The 7,003-nt window shown below is 34.1% G+C and overlaps 1 pseudogene; it reads right to left on the minus strand.

The window, feature by feature from the left end:
* Positions 1–1,033: 1,033 nt before the first annotated feature.
* Positions 1,034–1,958, minus strand: LOC114688957 (annotated as a pseudogene).
* Between the last annotated feature and the right edge of the window lie 5,045 nt (positions 1,959–7,003).

The following is a 7,003-nucleotide window of genomic DNA, read 5'->3' on the forward strand; positions in this document are numbered from 1 at the left end:
GTGATTATTTCTCACAAATAAATATGCTGGAATAATATATTTTTAAAAAAGAATGAATTATATATGTCTACAAAGTTATACTCATACAATCCACAATTTTGCAGTGCATTATTATCAATTAATTTATATATAATTTGTACCTACAATCATTATCTATTTATAGTTGAGAATTCATTGGCACAACTTTACAGTTATAAAATTTTGGTTCCAAACAGTCCCTTAAATTCCACCTGCCAACTCTTACTAAAATTGATAACAACAATAATGTAATTGTTTGGAAGCTCTATGGAAGTGCTTTTTACTGCAATAAATTTTATAAATAATTGAGTACATATTCACTATCATTGATTAGAAATAGCATTCAGGGCTTTAAATGGAAGATATGACTAATTTTGTTGCTGAACATTTTAACTTATGGCTACCCCATTTTTCATCCTACACCCATCAATACCATTTTTATATTCAATTCAACTTTTCTTTTTTCCTGTTATTCAATAGGACATTTCTTCTTGGGTATGCATTCCATCATGAAACAGGGTTTTATTTTTTATCAATCTATCAATGCTGTTTAGTGTGATAAAGGATCAAAAACCATATAAACTTCCAGGTCTAGAGGGCTAAATTATTCATTCCTACAAATTGCTAATTATGTTTGCTAACAATTGTTAGAATTATACCTCAGCCAATGTGTCTCAGGATGTCTTAGTAAAACCAAATTCACATCTGAAAATTTGGAAAAGACAAAGAAAAAAGATAATTTGAAAAGCTAAAAGCTCAGATAAACTATAGGATATAATTTCTAGACAAGATGTTCATGAATTGTGCTACCACAACTTCACTGACCCATATGAAAGAAATGAACAGAGCACCAGACACAAAATTCAAAGCTGGATGTGCTCAGCAGAGCTCACTGAGCCACCAGTGAAATGCCAGAGTTCTAGTCAGTATTTAGGAACCGTTTTCTTTTCTATTGAATTTGTCATCTTATTTTTCATATATGTGAGGGGTAGAAATCTGAAAATCTGTACAAGTATTACTTCCTTACTACTCTTCTAAATGCACCTATAACCTCTTTGTTCCTCAGACTGTAAACAAATGGATTGAGCAGGGGAATTATTACTGTATAAAATAAAGAAAGCATCTTCTCTTTGTCTCCAACTGGTCCAGACCCAGGGCAAACATAGATGAGAAAAAGAGTCCCATAGAACAAGGAGACAGAGAGTAGGTGCGCACTGCAGGTGGAGAAGGCTTTTCTCTTGCCCTTCTCAGACTTCTTGTTCAGGATAGCAAAGAGGACACGGACATAGGAGACCATGATGGTTAGAAAGGTGAAGGCTTGTATAGAGATTGAGAAGACTAAAAGCACAACAATGTTAACTGAAGGATCAATGCAAGAAATGTTGAAGAGCTGTAAAATTTCACAATAGTAATATTGTATAATGTTGGATCTGCAGAAAGTCAATCTAAGTAACAAACCCACATGAACTGCCAAGTGCAGAGTACCAATTAAGTATGTCACAGCTATAAACTGAGTACAGAGTCTATTGGACATCACCACTGGATAAAGCAGGGGGTTGCATATGGCCACATAGCGGTCATAGGCCATCACAGACAGGAGAAAACATTCTGTGGTTGCACTGGAGCCCATAAAATAAAAACTGAGCAAAGCACTCGACCAGGGATATTTCATGATTTTTAGATAAAAAGTTGATAAGCATCTTGGGGGTCACAGAGGATGAAGTGCATGTGTCGGCAAAGGCTAAGCTGCTGAGGAATAAGTACATGGGGGTGTGAAGGTGAGGGTCCTTCCAGATGAGAGCAATCAGTCCAAGATTGCCCACCATGGTGACGAGGTAGATGACGAGGAACAGTAGGAACAGGGCAGCGTTTAGTGTGGGCTGATCTGTGAGTCCCGTGAGGATGAACTCAGTCACCAGAGTATGGTTTTCTTCTGTCATGTCTGACCCGAATAATCACTAAAATGAAAGAATCAGTAAATATAGAGTATATATTTATACAATATATATATATATATTGCTATCCTTGTTACTAGTATATTTCAAATGAATGTTTTTTATACTAGGACTGAAAAAAGCTGTTCATTGTCTACTTTAATATGCATTGAAAATTCTGCATAATACAAATTTTCAACAATACTACACCTAAAGTAATATGTGAATTTAGTGGAAATCCTTTTAGGTTTTTTTTTTGAGGGGAGGGGTTTCTCTGTGTAACTGCCTTGGATGTCCTTGAACTCACTCTATAGACCAGAATGGCCTTGAACTTACAGGGATATACTTGCCTCTGCCTCTCAGGTGCTGGATTGATTAAAGGCATGATCCATCACCCTCCAGCAGTGGAAATCCTTCTAAATCTTACAAATATAGTATGTGTTTTCCATATTTAGAACTGTATAACTTGTTAAACTCACATGACTAAAACAGATTGCTATATCAAAAGTATAAACAGTAAGATCAGTTGAGTGTATCTTAATTGATATGAAACTGTAGTTCAAAGATTTAATAATCAAGATATTCAGACATTGCATAATAGAGAAGTGGGTAAGGAATTAGAAAAGATTTCAGATTCTAACATAAAGGGGATAAAACATAAGCAAATATGTGTTTTCATACAGTAGGAAAGGGTAACTGATGTGGTAGATTACTCTGTCACTGTCAGCCATACATCTGGAAACACAGAATGAAATTTCTACTATATACTATGCATATACACACAGAAAATGAACACATAAACACATGCTCATGTTTGCGATTAGCATAAATTAAAGTACGTCAAAATGCTCACTGAACACTAAGGTGAGGAAATGAATGCTTTCCCATATAACTTCTAGAATATTAATTGCAATAGCTTTTGGGAAACAATTTTATAAAACTCAATTTATTTGAATAAAATATACTTACTAGTCAACCTACCATTTTTTCAGCTATACTTTAGAAATCTAAGCACTACTGGATTAAAAACAGATATACAAAGAATATGCAATTCATTTCTGGCCAAGGAGTAAAGAACAGAAACAGGTGGATATGTCATGGTACATTCAAAAAAATCAGCCACAGAAAAGGACTATTATTAATTGTATTGAGAATTATGAGAATCAATATTATCTCAAAAGATGTAAATATATAGAAATAAAATTGCTGTGATCACACTGTAACCAAATAAGCTATGATTTTTAAAATATCCCCTTAAATTAAAAAAATAGATAAAATACAATAAATTTAAGATTCTGATTTTTATGGCCTGTGAGTAGAGGCTAGTATAAGAGAAGGAGAGGTGGGAAAGAAGGATAAGTAAACTAGGAATTTCATAAGACTAGATTCATATAAATTATACTTTACACAATATTGTATCTATGTGTGCATATTCACATCACTATGCATGTATTAAATGGTGGGTGAAAGAATTGTGTCAAACATGTTAATAGTTTATAAACCTGAGAAAAATTGAAGTTCTGATACTGTCTTTTTCAGGAGATATTTTGTAATGTGAAAATTAATAAAAAATAATTTAACTTTTATGACTAAAAATAAATAATATGTAGAAATAACCTCCAGAAAATTGTCATATTCCTTTAGATGTTATAGGTAGGGAATATTTCAGCATTGAGTATAGATATAAGTTTGTAACACTCCAACTTATCTATGACTATATATGTAGGTATTTTAGCGAAAAGATTTTAGATATCTTTCAATTTCAATAACCTTCTTACTAAAATATTCCCTGGGTGAAACCTGAGTACATCTGCTTAGAATATAAATTTATACTTTTAAAAAATGTATGAATAAGGGGATTTTTTGATATTTTGTAGTATCTGTAAGGACTTCAAAATGTTTTATGTGAAAAATTTTAAATTAAAATGGACAAATAAAATCATAAAGATTGTTATCTTATATCCAAATACTGAAATATGTATGGGTGCTAAAAGGTGGAGAAATTGACTTTCATATAACTTAAAATGAAGACAAATTTTCTTCTAAGAATTGAATATCAGCATAAGGAATGATTTTTGAGCTGCTGTACTAACAAAATTAAATCAAACATTTGAGAATTTTTACTTTTAAATGCATACAGAGTCCTAAACATACAGCAGGACAAAATATAAGATACAAATTCCACCCTAAGATACTTGGCCAGATGTAACTACTCCAAATGTATTCAGTTATTGATTGCTATGTACAATTTAGCTTAGAAGTGATAATTTTAACTTAACAGTTAAATAAGATTGCAATAACAATTATTTAACTTAACAGTTACAGGATGCACTAGGAGACAAGTGGAGTCTGTGGCAGTGGCTTTCTCTATCTTTCTCATGATTCTATGAATTTGAAGAAATTTTATTTCACTCAACCACAACTACTTAAGACAGAATATCTCATTCAGAAATAATACAAACAAATGAGATTCAGAGCATAATCACATCTCAATTAAGAAAACCTTTCACACTACAAAATATCCTCTGAATACATTGAGTTTTTCTTCTCATCCTTCATTTTTTGGCCTTCATTTTCTGAATCAGTGGGAACATTCTCAACAATGGTGGTACTGATGCAGTCATAATCCCAATTTGGTACATATTTTTTTTCAGACTACCTTTTGTGTGTGTCTGTCTCCATTTCAGCTGCTGATTTTTATAAAAATCATCTAGAAATTTTTAATGGCTTATGAAAATATTTTGTACAAGTTACAAAGGTGCAATAAACAATAATCCAAAAGTTTTCTTTCTCACCCAATTCCTGTAAAATACCGGGCAACTGGAAAAATACTATTTTCTGGAACTTATTTTAAATGTATGGGGGAAAGTAGTATTATCTGTGAGCTAAGTTCCCCCTAGAAACTCCAAAATGGAGAGACTTAGCATCTTTTCTTCCACTGCAAACAGATTCTTTAAATCATCTTCAAATTCTCTAAAGTTCCCAAGGCATTCCCAGCAGGATAAAGAAAAGTTGTTCCATTGGGCATTGAGAACAAGTCATCATATCATACACATAACTAGTTGCAACAATAAAAATGCATTGTGTCCTCAGAGCTCACAGGGGAGACTGTTTTTAAAATGTCACTGAGCAAAAAGTTTTCTCTCCAACCCCAATGTACTTTCAGTGTTCTTAGTCCAGAAACAGGCCACCAAACAAATAGACACACAAGCCATAAACAAGAGACACATTCTGGACATATGCTAAGCTTAACTGTTGTTTCAATAAAGGCCAACCCATCTTGGCTTGAATTATTTTATACCTAGTGCTTTCTAGCTATAAAATCACAGTTCACTTCAGAATCATTGCAATAATTTCCACTGCCCAGACATATACACAATTCCCTAATAACATCAATTCTTGTGTCAGAGCCATCAAATTCACATGATGACCTTGAGAAAATTCACATATCTTCACCACCACCCATATATTCTTCTCATGTAAAATGTATTACTTTCTGTAAAGATAAAATTACAAGTAAATTAATGTGCTTAATTACCATTATCAAAAAATGAGAAACATTAATCAAAGATTTTTTGTCTATCTACAAATTATTTACTATATTATATTATATGCATTTCTTTCCATCCAAATGTCTTAGTTGATTGACAGCATGGGACTTAGTTCTCAACTTAGTTCTCTTTTAGTGGAACTTTAGTTCTCCATCTTAAGGATAATGTACAATATTAATATGTAATAAGGACTAGTATATCTAATTTGAAAAAAATTTCTTACTACACTCGGTGTATAGAGTCTTCACTCCTCTCTAGTTACTCAAGCCAGCTCCACACCTGAAATACTTCAATGCCTTAGTCTTATCTGAATCAAGTTCACTGTAGAAATAGTCCAGAAGAGTTTAAGACCTGGATTTTAGCAGAAATATAAATGGCATATATCAATCTCAATCTAAAGCTAACCCAACCCATATGGCCACAGTTAACTGTAGGTAAGGCTGTTTCTAGAAAGGAATGCCATGAGTTCTGGTGATCAGCTCATGGGGCAGGCTATTCTTCTGAGTTGTTGTGTGTTTATTTTTCCCTTCTCAGTCATCTGGTCTGCCGTTCTTCTACACATAAGACACTCTCAACCTCTTCTGAATAAATTCAAATTCACTTTTCCTTTCATAGCCTCTAGTCACATAGAGTATTTGTCTAGATGAGATTGTAGCACGAATCTTAAAAGGTCTTATTAATAAAAACAACCCGGAGCCAGGTATTGGGGTGAACGCTGAAAGATCAGAGAAAGAGAACAAGCCACAGCTAATCTCACCTCACCACTTTCTCAGCCTATCCTGTTTCCATGAATCTTCAGACTGAAAGCTTCTGAGTCCACATGCGAATTGATCTCAGCTGAACTGCTGCTCAAAAGCCAAAAAGATCAGAGGGTCTAGTTCCTGGTCCTCACTCCTTATATACCTTTCTGCTTTCTGCCATCACTTCCTGGGATTAAAGGCGTGTGTCAAATCATGCCTGGTTGTTTCCAGTGTGGCTTTGAACTCACAGAGATCTGGATGGATCTCTGCCTCTGGAATGCTGGATTAAAGTTGTGTGTGCCACCATTTTCTGGCCTCTATGTCTATCTAGTGGTTGTTCTGTTCTCTGACCCCAGATAAGTTTATTAGTGTGCACAATATATTGGGGGGGGCACAATATCACCACCTGAGATCTTTTTTTCCCCACTACTGGCTCTTATTCTTGCATTTTTATGACTGTAGTAATTACTTGGGTGGCTCTGACCAATGTCTGACAAATCACCTCAAAGTTGAAAAGGTTTATTTAAGCTCATGATTTCACTGAGTTCCATCAGTCATTCTCAGGATGGCAGGATGGGTTGCTCTGTCCATGTCATTTGGGAACATGAAATGGCAGCTGTTCCTTTTTTTATTTTCTTTCTTTAGCTTTTGTTTTATTTTTGAAATTATAAGCACATTTCTCCTTCCCTTTCCTCCTCTAAAACCACCCTTCTCCCTCCTCACACTCTTTCAAATTCACTGAATCTTCTTCCATTAATTG

Source organism: Peromyscus leucopus, chromosome 12, assembly GCF_004664715.2.
Source record: "Peromyscus leucopus breed LL Stock chromosome 12, UCI_PerLeu_2.1, whole genome shotgun sequence".
Classification (NCBI taxonomy): Eukaryota; Metazoa; Chordata; class Mammalia; order Rodentia; family Cricetidae; genus Peromyscus; species Peromyscus leucopus.